This window comes from Euprymna scolopes, chromosome 36 (genome assembly GCF_053919585.1).
Source record: "Euprymna scolopes isolate OS-2025 chromosome 36, ASM5391958v1, whole genome shotgun sequence".
Classification (NCBI taxonomy): Eukaryota; Metazoa; Mollusca; class Cephalopoda; order Sepiida; family Sepiolidae; genus Euprymna; species Euprymna scolopes.
Window position 1 is genome coordinate 61,517,361 of NC_136517.1, and position 26,867 is coordinate 61,544,227.

Consider the following 26,867-nt stretch of genomic DNA (forward strand, 5'->3'; position numbering starts at 1 on the left):
TACTAACAAGTTATTAAAACGGAATTAACAAAATTTCCATAATTAATTTTCGCACAAGTCTTTCATTTTATCTTTTGTTTCGATGTGTGTGTTGATTAATTAGACAAAGATAGACAGATTGATAGCGAGAAATGTGTGTGTTTGTGTTTATCTACCGTCTTTTTATTTTTGTCTTGATACTAATCCTAATATTACTATACTACTACTACTACTACTACTACTAATAATAATAATAATAATAATAATAATAATAATAATAATAATAATAATGTTGTTTTTGTAATAACACGCAATAAAATACTTTGCAGTGTCGCTTTTCATTTGTTTAATTAAACAAAACGTTTTATTCTAACTTCTACTTTGATTTCTTTTTTCACATGTCTATGTATAAATATTTAACAACAGATATTCAAATACTTTGAACAAGAGTGGATCAACTTTTTTCATAATAAACCTAAACTTTATATACGATTTCTTTACATAAACATGATTCCGTTCACATGTTGTATATTTGCAGAGGGAGATGCTTCTTTGTTCATGTTTCGTATTTTTATGTCGTCGTAGTTGCTTATCATTTTAGAAACTATTATGGACTTTTACATAACATTTTCATACACAAACATTACTGTATGCAGTCATATTTAAATTGAACATCCTAGCTAACAAATAGCACGGTTCATATTCTGCATAAGTAAAAATACATATCTGCACCGACGTAGCAGATTAGGATAGCTTAGAACAGAGAATAAAGTGCCCCTTGCTTTGCTCAGGCTTGGAACAAAATTCTAAGTGACGGTTACAGCCAGTGAACGACAGTTTTTTTTTAAGACAGCTATTGCCCGCCAGTGCACACCAGTGACTACCAGTGGATGCGGATAAACGCCAATACCCGCAACTAATCACCTCATCACAGCAGTTACAGCCTAAAACCAGCAGTTATCGACTCAAAATAGCAGCGCTCGCCAGCACCATGAAGTGACAGTAGTTAACTTTAAAGAACATTATGGTGTCCGCCACTCGATGACAGTTCCCAACAATTGAAGACAGGCAATTTGCCGACCAATTTCCGCCAGTGCCTGCCCTTGTTCAGAGGTGACAATAACATCCTGTAATCACTGTCAATCACTGCCATAACTGCCAGTAACTAACGGTGCTTGCCACTGGGTGACCGTACCATACACTGGATGATAGTGCACAAATATTGAAAACAGGCCATTTCATTTTAGAGCAGTCTAGTGGGATTTGACACTAGTCATGATCTATGGTGATAAACAGTGACCAAATGCAACTGCTTAAAAACGCTAATGACCCCCAGTACTAGCCATTGAAGACAGACAATTTGAAGTTATTTTTTTAAATTGACGTGAACACTAGAATATTTCAATTAACAGTCAAATATGAACAGGTAAAATTATAGAGGAATAAAGGCGAATCAAATGAGGTATAGGTTGTTTAAACAGTTACATTAAATTTAGCTTAAATTTGCAGTTTTTGAAAAAAATTACAAGTGCAGACTTTCTTTTTGCTGGCACTGTATATGTATCAGAATAACGAGATGAATTGGATCACAGATTATTGCATCTTACAGAATATTTCTAGGAGGTAATATTTTTATATAAGACAATCCTAGCCAAATAAGAATTGCTCAATATACAAGATAGAGCTAAATAAAATTTATAGTTTTTTATGTTTAAATTTAATTCAGAAAAACATAATTTTCCAAGACAAAAATATTATTATTATCCAAACAAAAAATACAATTCAAAGTAATTTCTTTAGTCCATGAATTTTCGATGTTGGCTCATCTCCTCAAAGGAAAGTCATTAGTAAAATATTCATTCAGGTTTGATATAATTTTGCTTTATTCAGCACATGCATAGAAAATATATTAAGGATTAAATCTTTTTAACGGAACATAAAGAAAGAAAATATCGGTTGAAACAAACAAAAAAAAGGATCGCGATTTTGGTACCCGAATGGAATAGTAATCCTTGAATAGAATTAGATTCCGAATTAATTGAAGAAATCCACAAGGATTACTATTTCATTGGAATACCAAAATCGCGATCCTTTTTTTCTTTCAACCCTTATTTTTTCTCCAAGTCCCTTAAAATGATTTCATCTAACCCTCTTTTTTTTTTCGTTTGTGCTCATATCATTCTATGTAATTTTATTTTTATTTCTCACACATCTTGACCATTCTTGATTCACTTATTTTAAAACAATTTCCTGACTAATTTTTCTTTCTTTTTACCATGTCACATCGACGTAGTAATGGGGAGGGGGAATCCCTATTTAGCTTATTTAGATGACAGAAGAACTTTTTTAAACCTCAATTCTCTATCCATGCATGTAATTTAGGCATATCTACTCTCATTGAAATAGATTATTTTAAATATGAAGTCGACCGCTTGAAATATAAACACCCGAATTGTTAACATGTGTCGCTAAAAATGCTTCGTAGTCGATAAAAGAAAAGATGCACGGACCTTTCTAACTGGTAAATATCTCAGGCAAGAAATTGTCTTGATTTCAGATTGCGTATTGCTTCTATATTTCTTTTCAGCCTAGTTGCCATTGCTCAGTTTTTAATTTAATTCATGCCTGGCCAAGTAAATGTTGTAAAATCTAAATGTGACGACGTTCAAAATCTATTCAAAATATATAAGCAGAATATTGGTTTCTTTCCTTCTCCTTAAAAAAGAAGAGGAAGCTCCTACTAGACGACCCCAAATGTAAAGTGAGCTCCCCCACTCCAATGACCTGGGATAGAAAGGGTAGAACTCCTTAGCGTCATTTGCACGGTAGCCGAAGAACCCACACCTCGAAGATGTAATTTTAGCTAAGTACATTTTTTTTGCACACTTTATTTATTTATTTTTTTTTTTTTGAAGCCAAACAAATCTAACCCTCTTTTTTTTCGTTTGTGCTCATATCATTCTATGTAATTTTATTTTATTTTTATTTCTCACACATCTTGACCATTCTTGATTCACTTATTTTAAAACAATTTCCTGACAAATTTTTCTTTCTTTTTACCATGTCACATCGACGTAGTAGTGGGGAGGGGGAATCCCTATTTAGCTTATATAGATGTCAGAAGAACTTTATTTAAGTACGATACTTAATATTAACAGCCATGGTAAGGTGCAAAAAAAAAGTGCCGCCTAATTTAACTTTCACTATTCGTAACTGAAATATGCAGTATCTTAGCTGTGATACTAGGGCTATTTTTCCTGAGTGGATGCTATGCTCTGTGCGTGACCTTTATGTCTGCCTATAAATACAGAATACGAATTCCGAATCGCCATGAACTAGTTCTTGTAACTGGAAAAAAACACCTAACTGCTAGCTACGAAATCCCAATATACATTTTACCTCCAAGACGATTACCTCTGTCTAACCTACATGCGCAAAAAAGAAAAAAAAACCTTACCTGCCACTCTAAATCCTAATGTAGATCTGTTTCTTGTAAATTAATAACCCCTGTCTCTTGAAGGCTAACAATCTGCTCCTTCCCACCAAACCGCCACTTAACTCCTACATTTCACAGCGTTTGTAGTGGAATCCTTAACTTCCAGCCCCTAACCCTCACATGCTAACTGCTTAGTCATCACTAAACATCTATACAATTCTACCTATTAGACATGCATTGGAGTTCATTCCTATTCCAGTTAGGTATTTAACAGCCAAAATATGTACTCGGAAGCAAAGCACACCGCACTGCATTACACAACTATGTCTCCTCTTAGATAGCTTTGCAACGCTAATACGAAACTGAACCAATGCTCCTTGCTATGCTAAATGTCCATAACTCTTACTTGAAAGCTGAAATTATCCTCCCTCAATAATAGAAACTCACTTTGTACCTTCAACTTTATTCGCACCTACTAAAACCTGTTCATATATCTATTTACCAAATTACACATGACTCAAAACTTACTGTTTTATCCGTACTATATTGCACTCACATCTCAAGCCCTGCTGACATCTAAAATATAGTTTGAGCAAAACTCGTAGTTCAATTCTTAACACCTACTCACATTTTCATGTTATCCTAGACCCAAGCTAACATGAATAAATAAATAAAAAAAAAAATATATATATAAAGGGAAAGCCTCAAACCACATTATCTCCTTCTAACAAGCCTCCTTACAATCATAGTTGCTTACACTGCATGAGCCCTACTCAACCCCTTTATCCAGTAACAATGAAATAACAATGTCCCTAATTCACATTGAGGAGTGTAACTATTTAGCAGATATATAACCTCTACAAACTAACTATTCAGCAGATATATAACCTCTACAAACTAACCCAGTAACATTAACTAACTATGCGGGGTTGCAGAAATACCTGGATTAGAACCCAGGCGCAGAGCAAACCCTCTCAGTGGTGATGGACCACGTAGATCTTTCCAGATCATCCGTCTAGGAGAAAGAAAACTCTGAAACTAAACCAAAGGGGAGGGAGGCCTCTTCAGTCTTGGATGACAACCTTCCTAGAGCTGGTGACTCAAACAAATCACCAGTTTGCAAACCTAAATTGCATAAGGAGTAGATAGGTTCTGTCTATCGCCCGGCTTCCATACTCCTTTTTTGCCTATTAGTCAGGCACAGAGATACTATCACAGTGATTCGACAGAAACACCCAGTGGTAGATCTTGTTTCTTGTCTAGGGCAATGAACGCCGTCTCCCCACTCCCAACACACCCCACCCCTAAAGCTGGGCACTTAAGAGTGCTTGAGTACCATATATGCCTGAGCAATTAGATTGGGTTGACCTTCCTCTGATGGGTTGAGGGTACTGGATTGACAGTTACTGGCTGCTGTTTCCGACTGGTAGTACAGGAACCCTAACTCTTTGGTAGCGCTTAGAGCGGCTACTCCATCAACAGTTGTATAATATCAGGATGTTTGCAGTGCCATGTCGCGCATGGAAAGGGACCCTGCACTCATCCCTGGTGGGCTTTCCTGAGGCCACAGTCCTAGTTAATGGAGGGTCAGCTGATGGTTTACTTGTGATGCATGTGTGATACTCTGCATAACTTCCTGTTCGGCTCCCTCTAACCTAACTGAAACTCGTTAAAAAATATGATGACAGTACAATCTAAAAATAAGCTTAAACCAGGCTTAGGGTCAAACAAATCCAACTTGCCTCCTCCCTTGAGGCTTGCATTCACAAATATCCGTGGGCTTAGAACTAATTTAGCTGATGTTAAAGCATTTCTCCTAACAAATACCCCGGATATCTTAGCACTAAGTGAGACTAACCTACACTCCTCCATCCCCTCTAACTACTTTAACATGCCTGGATATCTCCCACTCTTCTGTAAGGACTCTAACAGACATATGCACGGACTTGGAGTTTACATTCGTAATACCTTTCCCTTGACTAGAGAAACAAACCTAGAAACGGATGATCAAGCCTTTATGTGCTTTAGACTAATTATGCAACACAACATTAGCTACTTTTACTTTCTCTACCGCTCTCCCTCGACCCAAGAGTGCACCATAATAAACGAAGTATCTGACAGCATAGACACAGCACTCTCCTTCGACACTAGCGCCCAAGTACATGTATTTGGTGACTTTAATGTCCATCACAAAAACTGGCTTGGATTCTCTACTTACACAGATGCAGTGGGCAGCGCAACTCATAGCTTCTCTATATCTCACTCCCAATCACAAATTGTTACTTTTCCAACACGTTTCCCTGATCAGGAAGAACAACACCCATCACTTTTAGATCTGTTTTTGACCACAGTTCCTGATGATTGTATAACGAAAGCCAACAGCTCACTTGGGAACGCTGATCATACCCATCTGAATAATGGTTGAAATCGCCCTACACTCTAGACCCAAAACTGAAGAGCCAGTGCTCAAAACAACGAGATATTATAAAAAGGCTGACTGGGAAGCCATCAGAGGTCTTATCAGAGACGCCCCATGGGGAAATATTTTTTCTCTTCCTGCTGAACAGTGTGCAAACGAGACCACTGAATGGTTCAAAACTGCAATCGAAGCGCATGTTCCCATGCGTAAATTCTATAGCAAGCCCCACTCTCCCCAATGGTTTACTTCGGCTTGCGCAACTGCCATTGCTCAAAGGCAGTATGCATTCCGCAGGTTTAACCGACATAAGTCCAGTTCAAACAGACAGAAGTACATAGAAGCTAGAAGTAACGTTAAGAAAGAAATAGCAACAGCTAAGAGGGAATTTACGGAAACCACTAAAAAACGCATCGAAGCACAAAAACTAGGAACTCGTGACTTCTGAAAAATCTACAGCAGTGTAGTAAATAATGGGCAATCAACAATTCCCCCACTAACCAACAATCACGAGGTTGTTTGCTCAGCAACCGAAAAGGCTAACATGCTTGCCAGTCGGTTTGCCTCGAACTCCACACTGGACCCTTCCAACCACCCCCTACCTCAATTTCCTATGCGGACAGACGCCATGCTAGACGATCTGAAAATCACCCCTGCTCAGGTGCATGCAATCATAAAAAGCCTTGACACTTCAAAAGCATGTGGACTCGATCTCATCCCAGCTGTGCTATTAAAAAAGTGCTCAGCCGAAGTAGCTTCAGTTCTCTCCAAACTCTACAACAAATGCCTTAATGAATCTTGCTTTCCAGGCTGTTGGAAAACTGCTTCTGTGGTACCAGTATTCAAGAATTCTGGCGAAAGAACTGACCCATTAAACTATCGCCCTATTAGCCTCCTCCCACTTTTTGCCAAAATATTTGAGACCTTAATTAACCATGCTCTAGTCCAGCACCTTACAGATACTAAACTTCTGACCGACCAACAATATGGATTTAGACAAGCCCATTCCACAGCAGACATCCTCCCTGTAATCTCTGAACACATATACCATTCACTGGACAAAGCGGGAGAGGGCAGAGCGGTAGCTCTAGATATATCTAAGGCTTTTGACAGTGTATGGCATGAGGGTCTCCTCAGGAAGATTAGATCATACGGTATAACTGGTAGAATACTTAACATTAAAATTAAATCCTTCTTAGATAAGAGAAAAATCCAGGTTGTCCTCGACGGTCGTACATCTAAACAATATGATATAAATGCGGGAATGCCCCAGGGATCTATCCTTGGACCTCTACTGTTCCTGATATTCATAAATGACCTCCCCGACAAAATTGCCTCTGAGATGGGTATATATGCTGATGACACCACACTCTATAGCAGGCACGACAGGGAAACAAATGAACATATATCTAAAGTAATGGCAGAAACACTAGAGGATGACCTCCAATCAGTAGTGGAATGGGGACAAAAATGGATGGTCACGTTCAATGCCGCCAAGACTAAACTGGTTTCATTCAATAATTACAAGAAACCTTCTCTACCACCTATAGCAATGACCAACGACTCTTTATCTGAGAGTACGTCTTTCAAGCTCCTTGGCCTAACGTTCATAGGAAACATAAGTTGGAACAATTACATCGAGGGCATTGCCAGGGCCGCTGCAAGGAAGGTGGGCTCTCTCTACAGTGTTAGAAAACTACTAACACCCGAAAGTATCCTGTACCTCTATAAGGCAACCATTCGCCCATGTATGGAGTATTGCTATCATATTTGGGCTGGTGCATCGGGTACTAGTTTCTCGCTCCTTGACAGGGTTCAAAAGAGAGTCGCAAATCTGATAGGCCCTAAACTGGCATCTAAGCTTCAGCCTCTGTCCCATCGACGAAACGTTGCATCCCTCTGCCTGTTCTATAAGTATTTTAATGGTGAATGCTCTGATGAACTACAAGCACTTGTGCCGCCACGACGTGAACACCCTCGACAGACCCGACAAGCTGCAAAATCCCACGCCCACACTGTAGAGATCCCTAGATGTAAAAGATCTTTCTACTCCAGTAGTTTCTTCCCCAGAACCACTAGACTTTGGAATTCCATTCCAGGTCACTGCTTCCCCAACTGTACTGACATGCATAAGTTCAAGTGCAACGTGAACCAACATCTTGCTGCCAAAATCCCTACATAGTACCCCAATAGTTGTTTCCCCTGATAGTGGCAATTTGCCTTGTTTGGGGTGAAATGTAATTAAAAAAAAAAATAATAATAAAAAAAATTTTTTTTAAATATATTATCTATGTATGCGCTGAATAGCAAAATTATATCAAACCAAATTTAATATTTTGATAATGATTTTCCTCTGAGGAGATGAGTCTACATCGGAAATTTATGGATTAAAGAAATTACTTTGAATTGTATTCCTTGTTCAAATAATAATTTTTTGTCTCTAAAACTTATATTTTTCTGAATAAAACTTAAATATAAAAAAATATAAATTTATATATATATATATATATATAGTAATTTATAAAATATATATGGCGATTAAGCTACACTGAATATTCTGCGTTTCATCCAACTATAGGATTCGTCAGGCTTATGCGCGAATTCTGTTGTTGCTTCTTGTTTTTATATATGTTGAGGATTTCTAGTCGGCCAATCAGCTTTCTAGTATCCACCGCGCCCCTTCCTACCAGCCAATGGGCATGCATTTTATCAAACAAAGGATCTGTTTTAGAACTAGGTTAGTGGTTTTAGGTAGTCGTTCTCTTTTTTTTTTTTTTTTTTTTTTTTATACATATAAATATACCTATGTGCACAAACAATGCACAGACATATACATATATACATATATATATATATATATATATATATATATATATATATATATATATATATATACATATACGTATGTGATCGTTTATGTATATTCATGTTTATTTGATTTTTTTTTTTTTTTTTTTTTTTTCCCATTGTTATTGTTAGTTTTAAAGCTATTTTGTATCGCTATCCTAGAGTAAGTTTTATTTTGTGAACACAGTTGTTTGCTATTTCCCGCCTACAGTTTGATAGATTTTGAGGTTCTTTAAAATACAGGATAGAAAATTTTTCATGGAGGCATAATTTACATGGGTCGTCTAAATGTCTGCATGTGGTAGCTTGTCTCATTATTTTCCATTCGACTACCGGCGAATGTCCGCTTTCTTTGAGTTCCCAGTATTTATTCGCTAGTGTTGTTTTTATACGGTGTTTTTTATTTTTGAATGTGCTTTTGTGGTCATAGTATCGGGTTTTGAAATCTAAGGAAGTCACGCCTATGTAATATTTCTTGTTATTCGGGTTTTCTTTCGCAAATATTGTTGCTTGATAAACTACGCTTTTTGTTAGACATTTATTTTGGACTGGGCAAAGTGTGCGGTGTCTACAATTGCATTTATTTTGTTTGTTATTAGTATTTTTATTTATGGTATGGTTGTTCTTGTCCGGGGTTGGTTTGTTATTATTATTATTATTATTATTATTATTATTATTATTATTATTATTATTTCTACTAGTGTTGGTTTTATTTCTGCCATGGTGTCTACTTTTTTTATTGTTTATTTTATTGTTGTTTACATTGTTTTCATTTAGTATTTTGTTATTATGTGCCTTAATTATCATCTCTAAATTTTCGCAACAACTGTAAGATAACTTCAAGGTATTTTTATTGAAGATTTTGTGTAAGGGGTTGGTTGCGGGAAAGTGTTTTTCAATAAGATCTAGAAATTTCTTGCCAAGTTTTGTTTTTAACATTTGATTGTATGGGGCCGTATACCAAATTATAGTTCTTTTTCTTCTGTTTTTAATTTTATTATAGTTGTTGGTGTTTTGTTGCTTATATTTGATATCGATATTTTTGTATCCACTATTTTTTAGGGCTGTTTCGTAAATATTGGATGACCTGTTAAATGCATTTTCGTCGCTTGAGTTACCTAAAACCACTAACCTAGTTCTAAAACAGATCCTTTGTTTGATAAAATGCATGCCCATTGGCTGGTAGGAAGGGGCGCGGTGGATACTAGAAAGCTGATTGGCCGACTAGAAATCCTCAACATATATAAAAACAAGAAGCAACGACAGAATTCGCGCATAAGCCTGACGAATCCTATAGTTGGATGAAACGCAGAATATTCAGTGTCGCTTAATCGCCATATATATTTTATAAATTACTAACTAGCTCTACCTACGTATTGAGCACTTTTGAAGTAAATACTTAAAGTTTACGCATAAATCTATACTTTCGTATATTAAATTTATGCGAATAAATGAAGTAGTTATATATATATATATATATATATATATATATATATATATATATATATATTCCTTCTGACGATGAAGAAATTGTAATAAAAACAAATTGTCAGCACTTCTTCTCACCAACTCTGCAATTCGGCTCATTTAAACTTAATTCACACCAGACATGGACGTCTATGCGCTCACTTGGCTGTCAAAAACCCGACTGACTGTCCTGTTTAATCCATCCTTTTTACAGTCGTTATTCCCCTCATATGCAAGTTAAAACCACATACATTTAAAGAATCCATCTACAAAGTTAAGTTTTTATTTTCTTCTTTTTCCTTCTCCCAATCCTCTCACCTGACGGTCGGAACAGACGCGTCGCCGCTTGTGAGTATTTTTTTCGACTACGATATTTTCTTTGTTTTTATATTTTAGATCACACAAATTAATTCATGACAATCCCCCGGTGTTATGAAAGTCCATGATTCGTTTCAATTCATTATTTATTAGATATTATTTTCTCTTGATGATTCTCCATACATTTTACAAATCATGATTAATAACTGAATATGATCGGATTCCGCTAAGCAACAAGAAAACTTAAATGATCTATAGGTAGTTTTATGCGTGAGTGCACTAACCCCCCTAATAAAAGATCAATAAATGCAAAAGACACAGAGTAATTAAACAACACCTTTTTATAACAAAACAACAGAAAGGTTTATTTCACATTAAGAAGGATTGTGTCCGAGGCGAAAGAAAAGAAAAAGGAATAGAAAGTTCTTGAGTGTTCTACCGTCCGGAAGCAGAAAACTTGAAGTGTCCCCAGGCTGTACAGTGGAAGTCTTCAGTGGGATAGTCGCAGCCTGAGACGGGGGAGGTCAGTGAACAGAGAGCGAGAGGAGAGAATTCCGGGTTCTTTGGTGGTCGGGGCTCCTTTGCTGGCCGCTGGATCGTTTCAGACAGGAGTAAATAGTTCATTAAGGGACACCTAGGATTAATGTGCCCTGGTAGCTGACTGGTAAGTGTGTGGCCGAATTAGTCAGCAAGGGGGGCATTAATCCACGAGAAAATATTCTGTTATGGTAACTGCTACAGATCTTTAACCCAGATTAAAGGATTCGTTTCTGCTTAAATTTAAAAGTGGTTTCTAAATCAGTATGCTGCTGTTGAATATAAAGACAAGTACTCTATACTTTCAAAGTAACAATTTCCGAAATTAAATTTGACGCACTGCTGTCAAACCTTACTACTCCAAAAAAACGCGAACTCTGTTCTCAAAACTCCTTACTCCAAATCAGACACTCTGCTATCAAATCTCACTACTCCAAATCCGATACTCTGCTGTAAAACTCGTAACTGCTGTCAACACTTGCTGCTCTAACATCCAAATCTAAACTGCCCGAACTCTGAAAAAAAAGCAGCCGTTTTATTAAAAACTGGAACATTTCATTTGCATATCAGGTGACAAGATAGCAAATATACAAAGGGAAGTAGTAGACATTTTGTTATTTTCTTTTAGCCTGCCAACGAACACTACAGGCTGCATAAAAACAGGTTTGTACCAATTATCTTTTAATTGGCCGTGTAGATTAAATATCCGGATTTTGAAATGAAAATCCTATTTACTTTATATTCATATCCAACAGGGGAAACCACAATTCGGTTGCTTTGAACGATTGTTAAAAACTGCAAAATTTTCCTTTTTTTAAACTTTGGGGATTACATTATAAGTAAAAAGTGATATGTTCTTGTAGTCTAACATGCTAACAAAAGCAAAATAAGTTGCTAACTTTTTAAGTGCTTCTGTAAAAGCACAGAAGCACTTAAAAAATTAACACAATTAATTGCTTGTGTGTATAAAATGGAAAGAGAACAAAATAAACAAACAAACAAAAATTGGCAGTGTCAAACCGTCTTCTTGTCGATACAACGCACGGAAGTCTTTTTTCCTTTCTTTCCTTAACTTGCAATAAATCCTCGTGTATTCGATATTATCTTCCACCGTTTGTTCTCGTTCTAAGCTGTCCAACAAAAACCTCCACTCAACTGCACTGCTTTAGAATTCATCCCATTTAACAGTTACCAATTGTGTACATATGCAAATTAATGGCATACGTCGTTCACAAATGAGCGACTTGCAAAATTATGTTTGTCTTTTCTTTTCTACATTTTCTGCTGGCATTTTACAGGCTAAGCAAACACGAGGTCGTTTGCGAGAGTGATGATGAGAGTGTGCAGTCTGTTGAGTTCCGTGTGAACAAAAAGAATGAAGAAAAAAATGGCCGCCTTTTCTCTTTATATGCTTGTGAAATTGTCCAATAACATGCAAATGAAATACTTCCGGTTGGATATTAAAAAAACCCTGATTTCTCAGCGACTGAGTTGATTTTGAATTTGGATGTCAGAATAGTAAGTATTATCAGCAGTGCGTCGTGTTATAGCTTTGAGTTTTGACAGTAGAGTGTCAAGTTTTGAAATTAAGATTTGGAGTAGCGAATTTTTGGCCGCAGTATGTCGAATTTGATATTTGATTGTTCTAACCACAGTTTTATAATCAAAAATAAGTGTGACCCTCATCTTCATAGAACGGAAAGGAGCTTATAAGAGCCGATAGGAAAAACAACATCAATATAAGATCGGAAAATACAAGGTTATAAAAAACCTGTATCAACTCCAAGTCCTGCTTAGAATTAAAGGCTGCAAAAGAATCGCTGGTAGAAAACGCTTCACAGAGACGACAGAATAATTATATCGATATGATTATTTCTGTGATCGGTTTCGATCTGTGTTATGCGTTTGAGGGAACGTTAGACGCAAAACCCGTTAAAAGCAACTTTATATGAAAACAATGTTTTTATTATTACTGCATTTACTGAACGATTTATAAGGTCGACATCTGGAATATTAGTTCATATAATACGGCCTCAAAACAGTATTGGTATACTTTGAAAGTATACCAATTAGAAAACAGGCAATAAAAAAATGATTTACATAGGCTCTAATGTATATTAGTGGATATGTCAGCCAGTAGATATATATTAAGTAGGTGTGAGTTACAATGTATATATTGTAGATAGACGTCAGAAAAGATCAAATCGCTGGCTTTTCGAGAAAGCAACTAACCCAAGCCATGCGCTTCTGAATACGTCTTTTTCCCTCACTCTCTCTCCCTTCACACACACACACGCACACACACACGCACACACACACACGCACGCACACACACACACACACACACATATATATATATTATGCTATCTCTCTACACATCATTTTTTTTTTGCCTTTCAATCTAACGAGACAAATATGGTCAAATGAATGAAATGTGTTGATTGATTGATTTTTTAAACTGTACTAGTGTTGGTCGATAAGATAAAATCATAATATAGTCTCATATCAGTGGGGGCGATAAGTAAAAAATAAGTTTCAAGAAGAAAGCCTGAAAACAGTGTGTATTCTCACCTGATGACCGACATTATCAAGTCTGACACTATATACTAGTAAAAAAACAGACAACAAAATATGGTTTATTTGTGTCACACGGCTCCTTTTATCGCAACCATGAAAGGAACATGACCCAAAAGAGACAAAATTAAAATATCTTTGACTCACGTGACTCATTCATTTTCGCGACCTTTAAACATTTCATCCACGTGTCCCAATTTTGACAACTCTAAGAATCATATTATAACCTTCCCTTGACAGGTATATGACAAAATCCCATGAACACACCGGTTCTCGCTAGATCACTGAAGTTAAGCAACATTGAGCCCGGTCAGAACAAGATGGGTGATCAATTTAAGAATACTAAGCGCTGTATGTAGGGAAACGTCAACACCTCCTTTCAAGAGTTGCAAAAACCTCACCCCCTCCATAACGGGGATATACATGTGATTGAGGACCGTTTTTGAATCATATACTCCCATAAAACTTCCTCCTTCGAAGGAAGCCAGTTAAACCCACCCTAGGGTTGGTGCTGCAGTTTCTTTTCTTTTTCTTTCTTCCTTTACAACATGCTATAAAGGTATCGTCCTTGTTTTGAGTATATAACTGGGAGAATGTTCCCCATTTCTGTTCCGTGTTGAAGCAACCCGTCAACCTTGTTTTAAAACAACAAAGAGAGAGGGCAACAAGTTAACTCGTTGGGTTTACTTAGGTGACAGCTGTACATGGAATGAGGTTTGCTATAATTGTGTGTGGTTGAATTCTGCCATTGAGTGCTTTCTTTTTATGATTGAGTTCTTTATTCCCTTCTTTCTACGGTGAATATTTCTTTTTCAGTTCGCTTTCAGTCTCCATTATGAAAGCATGCAGTCGCTATACCGTCCCAATAGAGCCACTGCCTTGATGAGAAATAAGATGGATATTTAAATAATAAAAATACAAGCAGGGATACCCGGTATTGCCCCGAATAAAAGCGTGACATAACTTCTATCCTTTTATTTTTTCCCCTCCTTCCTTTTCTTCTTTGCCCAGCCTATTCCTCTCTCTGGACACACATACACATATATAACCCAAGTTGGCATTAGGAAAATAACTGTGAAAAAATGTCAGAGTTACCGTTAGAAAACATTAAAAATCATGTCTACATCTTGATAACATTAAATGATGTAAATGGTCATATAACCCTTACGGGTGTTCATCAGTATAAGAGTTCGAATCTGGGTGCATCCGGAATCATGTAACACCCAAAGTCCAGCAACTATACTGGTCACCCAAATAGTTCACACATTACAATAGTTTGGCCATGATCGATCCACACGAGGACAAAGGTGAGCTGGTTGCCTCTGGTTTCTCACTCTCCACACAAAGAGTCCATGAGATGAAGTGACGTTAAATTTGAACTCAACCTCAGATCAAAAGTCTTAAACTCAAATCCAACTGTTCTCTTCTCTCTGCACTTTCCACACTGACGCCCAAAATAAAGAAGACGGCTCTTTTATAGAGAGACCCAACCACATCTCATTTGCATACCCTCTCCCCCCTCTCGTCACATCACGTGATTTGCAGTCCATAAATACCGGGGGGGCGGCCATTTTTATTTTCTCTTTTTGTTTCTTTCCTAACACGAGCCGTACGATGCATGAGGTAAGGTTCTTCACTTTTAACCACATGAAGAAATCAGTATTCTCAAGTCAAAGGAAGTGGCACACGCCCACATTGTGATTTAGAGTAGATCCGTGATCACACCTTCGGGCTTGGTGCTGGTTCCTGCAATTTAAAGCATGTTAACTTCGAACAGTAACAACAGAAAAAACAACGATCAAATCCTGTGATCGTTTTCTAATAACAAAGATTATATTGTCAGAAACTAGATAATTACAAAGTTCTAAAAATGTACAATGCCGTTGCAACAAAAGATGATTAGATATATACTTGAAAGACGTCAAGCCAACAGTTCGTTAGAGTAATACCCCTTTCGTATACCATGATTAAACATGTGTTGTTAGTCCATTAGAAAAAAAAGAACTTTGTTTTTGAATAGCGGATAACAATCTCAGCGAGCCAGTTCGTTGTTTCTTCTTTCTTTAGGAGATACCCTTTCTTCTATCTCCTTATGAGACACGCTTTCTTCCTCCTTTCTTTCAGAGAAACCAGCAGATAGTTACAGTTACGAGGCAGGGGGTTATAGTGGCTTAACGAGATTGGATTTCTATCTTGCATAGGATTGTTGTAATCAAGGAGTATAGTTAACGTACCCAGTCCGTTTATCGGTCGGCAGCGGAAACTCGTTCCAGAGTTGCACTCTTTTCTTTCCTTGATTTTCTTACCTCTGTACCCTCGACTGCCGAAATCTGCTCGGGCATGTCATTATATATTTGGATAACGGGTAGGGTAAGACGCTAAAGGGTGTACACTCCTGCCAATAGGAGATCATCCCATCACAGTCTTACTCGTTCTGATTGGTCAATTGCCAATCCTACTTGAGCATTCCCCATGGGTAATTTTCCATCAAGATGTTTCTCATGCTAGCAGGTTCTGCAAATGATGACCTAGAGGTCAACGTTTCACAAACGCAAACAATACTATTCCCCCAGATATTGTTTTATTAGCAAAACATTATTTATGTGCATTTGTTACTATCAACTCAAATCCGTTCAGCTTAAGTTATTTTCTCTTTGTTTTGAGTTGAGTTACCAACCAGCAAAGTGGAGCTAGCAAGGCAATGGAGAATTGCCCAGTATCCTTTACATAATAAAAGCGTTAATTAAGCTCTATTATAACAATTATTACTGTTATAACAATTATTACTGTCAGATCCGTTCTCACAAGGGTTGGGTCATAATCATTTGATACACAAAGAATGGGTCTTTTTTCTAAATTTTAGAAATTACTTTTCAGCAGTTACAGCAATTTACAAAAATACCAATTTTATAGGAGTATTTCAGTATTTTTCAATGTTTAGCAAGACATACATGCAGACAGACTTTTACCATTTATATTATAGAAGACAAAAGTTTTAATTCTCATTCACTATTCTATTTTTCAGTGGTAAGCTCAAACGAAGACAATTAATTCTAACAGAGAATTATTGATTGATGCAAGCAATCGTAAATAGATGCTTGGCCACACTTATCGTCTGGACGAATCGACTCCACACTCGAGAGATCTTAGAAATCTAAATATAATGTAAACTAGAACCAGAAGAATAGGCCTTTTGTGGTCCGCCAATAAGATAAAGGCCATGTTGGATAGTCACGACTCTGCCTCAATTAAAGATTCTACATAGAGGCACATCTGGACTGTGATAGAGCTACATACATATATAAAAACTGTAGAATATTAGTTTGTATGTCAGTAGATTAGCTTAAAATATATTGTGTAAATGTGAGTCATAAACCGGATGTATTCTAGATAGGGAATAGAAAATATCAAGATGCTGACCATTTGTGGAATAATGTTTAGCAGAATGTACTCCAAATGATTGATTGAGATCATGAGGTTCTGAGGAGTTCGAATGGATGCAGTTGAGTTAGTAAGATCTGTTTTTAAGATATTCTGTCACACGTTGAAATTATCTGGGCCACATGAATTCCTGAATATCCTTCTTTCTCTCTCTCTCTCTCTCTCTCTCTCTCTCTCTCTCTTGTTTGTTAATGATTTCTAAATAATCTCTCTTCTGTACGAACCTGTTCAGTTGGTGCTGTGGTAAGATCTACCTAATTAGCATATGGGGAGCATCAACTATATAAATATGATTGGTACTGTAAAGATGAGAGATAGACCCAGCGAGAGACTCAGCGAGACACGAAATCGAGAGTCAGTGACTACCCAGCCAATACCTTCGCCAGGGACGGTCTCCCCATGACTATACCAATGGACTCTATGTAAATATTGTATATACTTTCTTGCTTTCAATATATCTGTTCTACTTTAATTCTGTGTTATAGTTATTTATTCCATGTGTTCAGTCGACCTTCAACAGTTGGTTAATCGAATAATAATTAGAATAAAAAGAATACAATCGACTTTAGATTATAGTTAGTGATTTTTTTTATGGAAATCGCCCCCAACAAGGAATGAAGCCACTTGATATATGTAGCTAAAAAATATCACTCCAAGGTGAAAAAAAAATCCAACAATAAGTGCGAAATAGATAATTCTTCCCCCTTTGCTAAAAACATTACTATTGAATGTGAGGACTAAAAGACAAAATATGGGGAAAAGTAAACATAAGGTCAACTTTAAAAGAGAATACTCACTTGTCCTCAGATTGGGAGGATATCAATGCCAAGAAGCTGAATTTTAATTACGTTAATTACGTTGATCTGTCAATTGTTTAATGAATTTTAATTAAGTTAATTACGTTGATCTGTCAATTGTTTAATGAATTTTAATTACGTTAATTACGTTGATCTGTCAATTGTTTAATGAATTTTAATTACGTTAATTACGTTGATCTGTCAATTGTTTAATGAATTTTAATTACGTTAATTACGTTGATCTGTCAATTGTTTAATGAATTTTAATTACGTTAATTACGTTGATCTGTCAATTGTTTAATGAATTTTAATTACGTTAATTACGTTGGTCTGTCAATTGTTTAATGAATTTTAATTACGTTAATTACGTTGATCAGTCAATTGTTTAATGAATTTTAATTACGTTAATTACGTTGATCTGTCAATTCTTTAATGGCTAAAAATATTAAAAGCAAAACGAATGGAATGTGGGCACGGCCAATAAATGGAAGAAAAACCAAGTTGCTGTTTAGCTAAAGCTAAACGAATTAAAATTTATTAAAATCCATTATTCTTGAGCACCTTTTTTTCCAAAAAGATAAGTCTGAATTTTATTATATGAAAAGCGGAATAATATAAAACTTCTATTATTTTTAATAGAATTTTAAATTTTAAATTTTCCAAAAAAATACAATTCACCACCATTTTTGTCTCATTTAAATATTTTTTAAAAAGTTTTTGAATCAATAAGTTTGTTTGTTTCTTTCTTTGTGTAAATAAGATTTCGGATAATTTGCTATAAAAATATACAAAAACTATTATAACATAAGCAACTGAATTTCAAATAATTCCATCTTTTATCTCAGTCTATAGATTTTGTGTGGCAAAATTAAAAAATCCAAATTTAATGATATTTTGGAAGAAACTATGATAGCCTTTACAGGACCAAATGAAGTTTATTTAGTTCTGTAAATTTCCATGTATATTTAACGTTTGTTTTGACGACTAAGTAAAAAATCAACTTTATAAGGGCTGAATTCTTTTATCATAAGAAATATATATATATATATATATATATATATATATATATATATATATATATATATATATATATACATATATATATATATATATATATATATATATATATATATACAGGGTGTCCTAAAAGAAGCTGACGTATTTTAAATTTGATTAACTTTCTCAATATTCAAGTTATTGTTGTGGGGACATAACATCTTTATAATTACTAAGATGGACTTATCCATTAGCCATATAAGCAGCAAGTATATCTGGATGTCGTACAGAGACGACTCTCCACGGACTTAATAATCTTCCTGTATCACTAACCCTGTTCTGGATATAAATGTTCTTTGTATTCTCACCAGTCGTCGTGTTTTCCTACTTTCACCTTTCCCGACTCCACTACAATGGCGACAAGGAAATATAAAAAAAAATTTTTTTTAAAGAACTCACGCGCAAAAACTTCAACTCTCCAGCTGTACGAAATAGTCAATTGCAAACTCTTTAAGTTACAACGCAAAATCTCAAAAGTTCAACGACAAAAAATTACAACATAAGAAAAGTCTACACTTAAATTTATCTACTTAAAGAAATTGTAAGTGGAATATTTTTTTTCATGCTTGCTAAAAAAGAAAGAAGAAAAAAAAGCAATCTTGATTTAATTTGCCGTAGAATGGGTCGATGCAGATATCTATTATTGAAAACTGAAACCCGGAACAATTTTTTTTTTTAACCGTAACTTTGCTGAACACAAGTCCACTTGTATATTTTCATTGTATTTGTTATATCGTATATTTTACATTGTATGTGTAATATTGTATATTTTATATTGTATATTTTATATTGTATTGTATATTTCTTGTTGTATATTGCATGGTGTATTTTGTACGTAGTATATTGTACTATTTTTTTTTCTCTACGGTAAAACAAAAATCTGTCCCATTTCTGAACTATTAGCATATCAGAGACAAAAGGAACACGTGTCAACGAGAGAATATGTATGCAAAATTAATCTATAAGTTTTGTACTTCTGCTACAGTAGGTGTGTCACAAACTGACCTTATGAATGCGTGAAATATATTGAATAATTCGACCCCTGTGTTTCCAAGTTTATAACTACTCGAAAAATGTCATTCAACCTCTAATTTTTTTTTCAATTAAAGGAGCAAGGAACATTTTTTAAAAAAGTGTTTTTTTAAGTTTTAAACTTTGGACTTTACAGGTAAATTTCTAAAAACACTTCTATTTTTGTTTTAAATTTGAATATATTATTTATTCGTCTTTTATCTTGAATTTGTGATATATAAAACTTTGGTGAGTAAATTAATTATTTACTTTTTAATAGACATTTCATAATGGGGGGCGTGAATTAAAAAAAAAGTTTGTCTAAAATATTATATTCAGTTTATTAGAAAGAGCATAAAATTTCATATTGATCCTGAAAATATCGTAAAAATTGAATCAATTTTGATAGATTTTTAAAGTTTAAAAATTGAAAAATACTTAACTCGTAAAATTCAATTTATTTCATTACTGTTTTTTAAAAAATAAAAAATAATATTTCTATTACTTGTTATACAACTTTAATAGTTTATTTTGGAAGTATAATCCATAAAGAAAATAAAAATCCACTTTTAAAGGAGAAATTACGAGTTTTTTTTTAAATATTTTATTCGCAGTTTCGTGTTAGGGGTGTCAAAAATTCCCCAAAAATTCTGATACACCTACTGCTACAGCTACTGAAAAGTATACTAGTCCATAAATTATAAAAGTTTTCCCTTGCTGTGACTTCCGTTTAATTTACAAATACCCTTAAAAGTATAAAAAAAAAAAAAAAGAATTCTCTTCGAGAAAATAAAATAAAGAGACACAATAGACGATGTAAAAGAGACGATAAACCGTCTAACTGAATTTCAAATGGATCAGCAAAAAAGAGCTGACGATAGACTACAGCAGACAGAAGAAAGAATGATCCAAATGCAAAAGAGCTGATGACAGACTTTTTGCATTGCAAACAGAGCAGAAAGAGAGAACTGAAGCACTACTCCAGGTTTTAATGAATAAGAATCAAGCTACAGAGAGCGATACAGCGTTTTCCCAGAGTGCGGTACTAAGTACAATAAATAATTTCACTTACTGTCCTAAAGAAAATCAAACATTTGAAACGTATTTCAGACGGTATGAAGATCTGTACAATATTGACTGTGGAAATTGGGCAGACAAAAAAGAAGTCCGTTTGTTACTCAGCAAATTAGGGGCTACGGAAGACGACAAATTCGTCGACTATATCTTGCCACAAAAGACTAGCGATCTGACGTTTATGGAAACCGTTAAACGACTAACTGAACTATTTAGTTCGAAATCGTCGCTCTTCCATAGACGTTGGACATGCTTGAACCTTACGAAAAAAGACAATATGGACTACTTGACTTTTCCACTCGATTGTTAATAAACGCTGTAACGATTTTAAATTGTCAGAATTCAATGCCGATGATTTCAAGCGCCTCATATTCGTCCAGGATTTAACTTCGACAAGAGACTCTGAGATCCGTTGAAGAGTTTTGTCAAAACTGGAAAGTGAACCCGGTTTAACTGTACAAAAGCTGGCGGAAGATTGCCAAAGAATCATTAGTATCAAGAAGGACTCAAAGAACATTGAGGAATCTGGTATTGCACACATAAATAACACACAGAGAAGAACTAAGGGGTACTCTCCAAAAAACAAAACAGAAATTGGACGCTATCTTCAACCCCTTGTTTTCGCTGCGGAAACTTGCATTGGTCAAAGGATTGCCTTTTTCGTAGCAAAAAATGTTTTAATTGCAAAAAACTAGGACACAAAAGCTTACACTGTAAATGGCAGAGGAAAAGTAAAAAGACGAACATAACAGTCGAAAATACGTCTTAGTTAGAATTTTAAACAAGGACATTAAATTACAGTTAGACTCAGGGTCGGACTTATCGATAATAAATTTACAGACGTGGAGAAATTTAAATAGGCCAACTATACATAAAACTGGCTAGTCAGCAAAAACGGTAACTGGAGAAAGAATAAATTTTGAAGGAGAACTAACTACAAATATCACTTTTAATGGGACAACAAAAAAACTGAAATTATTTGTGCTCAAGAACACAGAAAATTTGTTTGGGACCGATTGGTTTCAGGAATTTAATCTGTGGGATGTACCGATCAACATCTTTTGCCAAAAATAGAATCGTTTTCTACAGAAAAACAAGAACTTAAAACTGATCTAAAAAAGTTTTTTCAGCGGGCTTGGGTAAATGTAGGAAAGCAATAGCCAAATTTGAACTGAAATGCAGAGTTTTTAGGAAAAAAAGGAACGATAGAGAAAATTAATGAAGAACTTGACAGATTAACAGATCAAGACCGGCATTTTATCAAAAGTAGAATTCAGCCAATGGGCAGCTCCTACCGTGTACGTCAAAAAGAAATCGAAGGAAATCCGCGTTTGCTCTGACTTTTCGACTGGGCTAAACGCCGTCTTGAAAGACTACCATTATCCACTACCTAGTCCCGAGGAGATTTTCGCAAAACTGAACGGAGGTTAGATCTTCTCTAAGATCGATCTCAGTGAGGCTTATCTTCAGATTCCGGTTGAGGAAAATAGCTCAAAGCTATTTTGCATAAACACCCACAGGGGTTTATACAAATTTGAGAGACTAGCATTTGGAGTTAAGATCGCTCCGGCGATTTTTCAAGAAATAATGGATATTATGCTAGACGGACTCAATTCGCAACTGCATACTTGGACGATATAATTATCATCAGCAAATCCAAGGAACAACATAGAGAGCATATACTAAAAGTATTTTCACGGATATAAGATTTCGGTTTCGAAGTTAAGGAAGGAAAGTGCGAATTTTTCCTAGAAGAAATTAAATACCTAGGATACATAATTGACAAAGAAGGAAAGAGACCAGATCCTGACAGGACAACTGCAATAAAGAACATGCCAATTCCCTGGAACGTCACCTACAACTACAAAGCTTTCTAGGACTGGCCAACTATTACCAGTCATTTATTCCCAACATGCATAATCTGCGGGCCACACTTAACAAACTTTTGAAGAAAGACAGTACTTGGGAATGGACATCTGAATGCCAGGAGATATTCAACAAAATAAAAACTACACCCACGTCCGACCTATCTCTTACACATTACAATCCAGAATTAGATATCATAGTTGCCAGTGACACAAGCTCTCATGGCATAGGCGCTTGCATACTACACAGAATGCCGAATGGAAGCAAGAAACCAGTAGCACATGCGTCACGCACTTTATTACCTTCGGAAAAAAAACATTACTCGCAGATCAAGAAGGAAGCCCTCGCAATAATATTCACAGTAACAAAGTACCATCGTTATTTGTATGGAAGATTTTTTAATTTGCAAACTGACCATAAACCGCTCCTAACTATCTTCGGATTGAAGAAAGGACTACCTGTGTATACATACAGCAAACAGATTGCTGAGATGGGGTACGATCTTACTTTACTATAACTTTCAGTTCGAATACCTCCCATCACAAAAATTGGTCATGCTGACGGATTGTCAAGGCTAATTCCAAGTCAAAGCGAACCACTAGAATACACTGTGATCGCTTCTTTAAAAAATGACAGCGAGATCAAGAATCTGATGCTTAACGTGATTAAAGAACCACCAGTTAACCTACATGAAATAAAATGCGAAGCCCAAGAAGACGAATTCATTCGCTCCACAAAACAGAAAATCATGGAAAAACATCGACAGATAGCGGACATTTCTCCTTGTTTGACATATAGTGAAAGACTTTACAGAAACGAATACTAAGAGATTTTCACACAGATCATCCAGGAAAGAATAGGATTAAAAGCCTTATGTGAAGTTATGTATACTGGCCAAATATGGATTTAGACATCTCAAATTTTGTGGATTCTTGCAAGGGTTGTTCTTTAGCAGCTAAAGCACCGCCAATCACGTACAAATGATGGCCAAAGACAGACCAACCTTGGTCGAGAATACATGTGGATTTTGCAGGACCAGTGGAGGATGTCTACTACTAGATTGTAGTAGATAGCTATTCAAAATAGCCAGAAGTACTCAGATGCAAGAGACCCATCACAGGGATCACTATCTCTTTCCTCCATAAACTTTTTGCCCGATTTGACGTTGTCGATTGCTTAGTCAGCGACAACGGGACACAGTTCACACCAACTGATTTTAAGGAATTTTGCGACAGTTTTCAAATAAAACACATTACTATAACTCCGTATCATCTAAGATCAAATGGACAGGCAGAACGTTTCGTAGACACTTTGAAAATAGTATTGAAGGTTATGCTCTTCAGGAACACCTTCAGATAAGGCCGTACAGCAGTTCTTACAGGTTTACAGGATCACACCGAACCCGAATATCCTTGAAGCAACGTCTCCTGCAGAGACCATGTTTGCACGAAAAATACGATCAGTATTCGAAACACTACTGCCAAAACAAGAAAATTCAGGTAGGACCATTACCGTTCCAACAAAAAAATATAACCCAGGAAACAATACATCGTTTTGGAATCAGGGAACAATTGACAAAAGAATTGGAAACACAACCTACATCGTTCTATGCCCTACCACCACTCATAAGAGACACATAAATCAAATTAGACGTCGTCGTAACGATGGCAAAGACAAACCTCAAGTCGAGGAAGAAGCTATCGATACGTTATATGATATGTCCGATATCGAGCCTCCCCAAGCAAACCTAGAACAGCGTCGATCGACAAGGAAGAGAAAGGTTACTTAACCCCTAATCATCGATCCAAAAAGGAAGAAATATTAACGTTTTTCCCCCCGGAACAAAAAAGCGTGAGAGGGGGTGTTGTGGGGATATACACACCCTTATAATCACCAAGATGGACTTCTCCATTAGCCATATAAGCAGCAAGTATACACCGCTCAATGAGAGCTATCTGGATGTCGTACAGAGACGACTCTCCACGGACTTAATAATCTTCCTGTATCACTAACCCTGTTCTGGATATAAATGTTCTTCGTATTCTCACCAGTCGTCGTGTTTTCCTACTTTCACCGACTCCACTACAGTTATGCTTACCAATTTTCATATGTAAGTAGATGAGCCTCTCCGTGATTTTTTTTAGATATAGTAAGATACTATAGTCTATTTATTCTAATTTTATTTACACAACTTATTCTAGGGTATGTTTTTCACAAGGTCTAATTTTAGTTATAAAAAATGATGTTACTCAAATGCCCACCATTTTCATTTTCGCAATCTTGTGCTCTCTGCAAGGCATTGTCCAGCACATCACTTAATGTTTCAGGGCTTATGGCCCTAATGTCCTCCTCTATATTGTTTTTAAGGGCATTTATTGTGGATGGTTTGTTTGCGTATACCTGCTCTTTGAGGTAACCCCAAAGGAAGAAATCTGCACATATGAGATCTGGTGAGCGGGGTGGCCAATTTATCTCACAGCTACGAGAAATTATTCGGTTGCCGAATATGTCCTGAAGCATATTTAATGTTTCTCATGCCGTATATGCCGTTGCACCGTCATGCTGGAACCACATTGGTTGAGAGACCCCAATTTGACTTGATCTCCTTCTTACTGATGTGGATGGATCCTCGGCCACACTCTCTGCTAATCTGACGATTATCATCACTTCTTGCCGTATGGGGTCTACCAGATTTAGGGAGGTCACATACAGACCCTTGCTCATGAAATCGAGCCACCATAGCATTGGGGGTAGGGGAATTTCTTGTGTTGAAGTTTCGTCGAAATTCTCTTTGAGTTTCTGATATTGACTCATTCAACCGAAAATACGACTCTACGATAAATATCCACTCCTCGGCATGACCTTGGAACGTTTACTGTAGATGATCTGAAAAAAAAAAAATATTAAGAAAGTTATGAATTTTTTTAACCATCAGCTTCTTTTGGGACATGCTTTATATATATATATATATATATATATATATATATATATATATATATATATATATATGATTACTTAATTTAATCACATAAATAATATACGAAAGTATAAATTTATGTGTAAACTTGAAGTATTTACTTCAACAGTGCACAGGTAGAGCTAGGTGGTTATAGTAGTTATACTTTCGTTATATATATATATATATGTGTGTGTGTGTGTGTGTGTGTGTGTGTGTGTGTGTGTGTGTGTGTGTGTGTGTGTGTGTGTGTGTGTGTGTGTGTGTGTGTGTGTGTGTGTGTGTGTTGCCTACATAACCCTGAAGTAAAGCAACGATGAGGCTGGCCAGTACCAGATGGGTAACCGTTTTGGGAATGCTAAGCGCCATATATGTTGAAGACAACTCCCGCCTCTAGTATCACGCTTGATCATCTTGACTCTGTCTTGCCATCAGGACCAAGTGTTTCTGAACGAGAGAGTGTGGTAGATGCAAATCCCCCACACTTTAAACCTAGTCAAACACATTATCTCAGCAAAAAAGAAAAAGGGGGAGATAACAACTGTTTATAAATACAAACAACTATTTGTAGGCCTTATGGTCTACCATAGGTGAAGAAATATCACGTAGCAACAAATTGCCGAAAGATGCGTAATTGAATTCCTCCATCCAGAAAAATTAAAACGATCGACATTCATCGGCGCCTGTTGAACGTTTACTCGATGCAGTTGATGTCAGCACAGTTAAGAGATCGGTTCATTGATTTCATGGTTGTGACAGAAATGTGAGTGCTAAAGCACGATCCGGACGCTCATGCACAGCCACTACTCCATCGCTGGCAAAAATACATTGGTGGTGGTGACTATGTAGAAAATTAAATTCTGAAACACGAAAGGTCGCTCGTTTTAATAGTGCCACTTCCATCTTCGTAGCTCTTTAACTTTAACTTTTTAGTTAAAATGTAGGATGCATCACTTTTGGAACAACCCTTATATAATTGTTTTTATCTTAATAAAATGATTATTTATTCTTTTTAAATTTCATTGTTTTTATTACAATTATCTTGTCTATTTGTCACTATTTTTTTTCAAACTTAATAAATAAATTATGGAA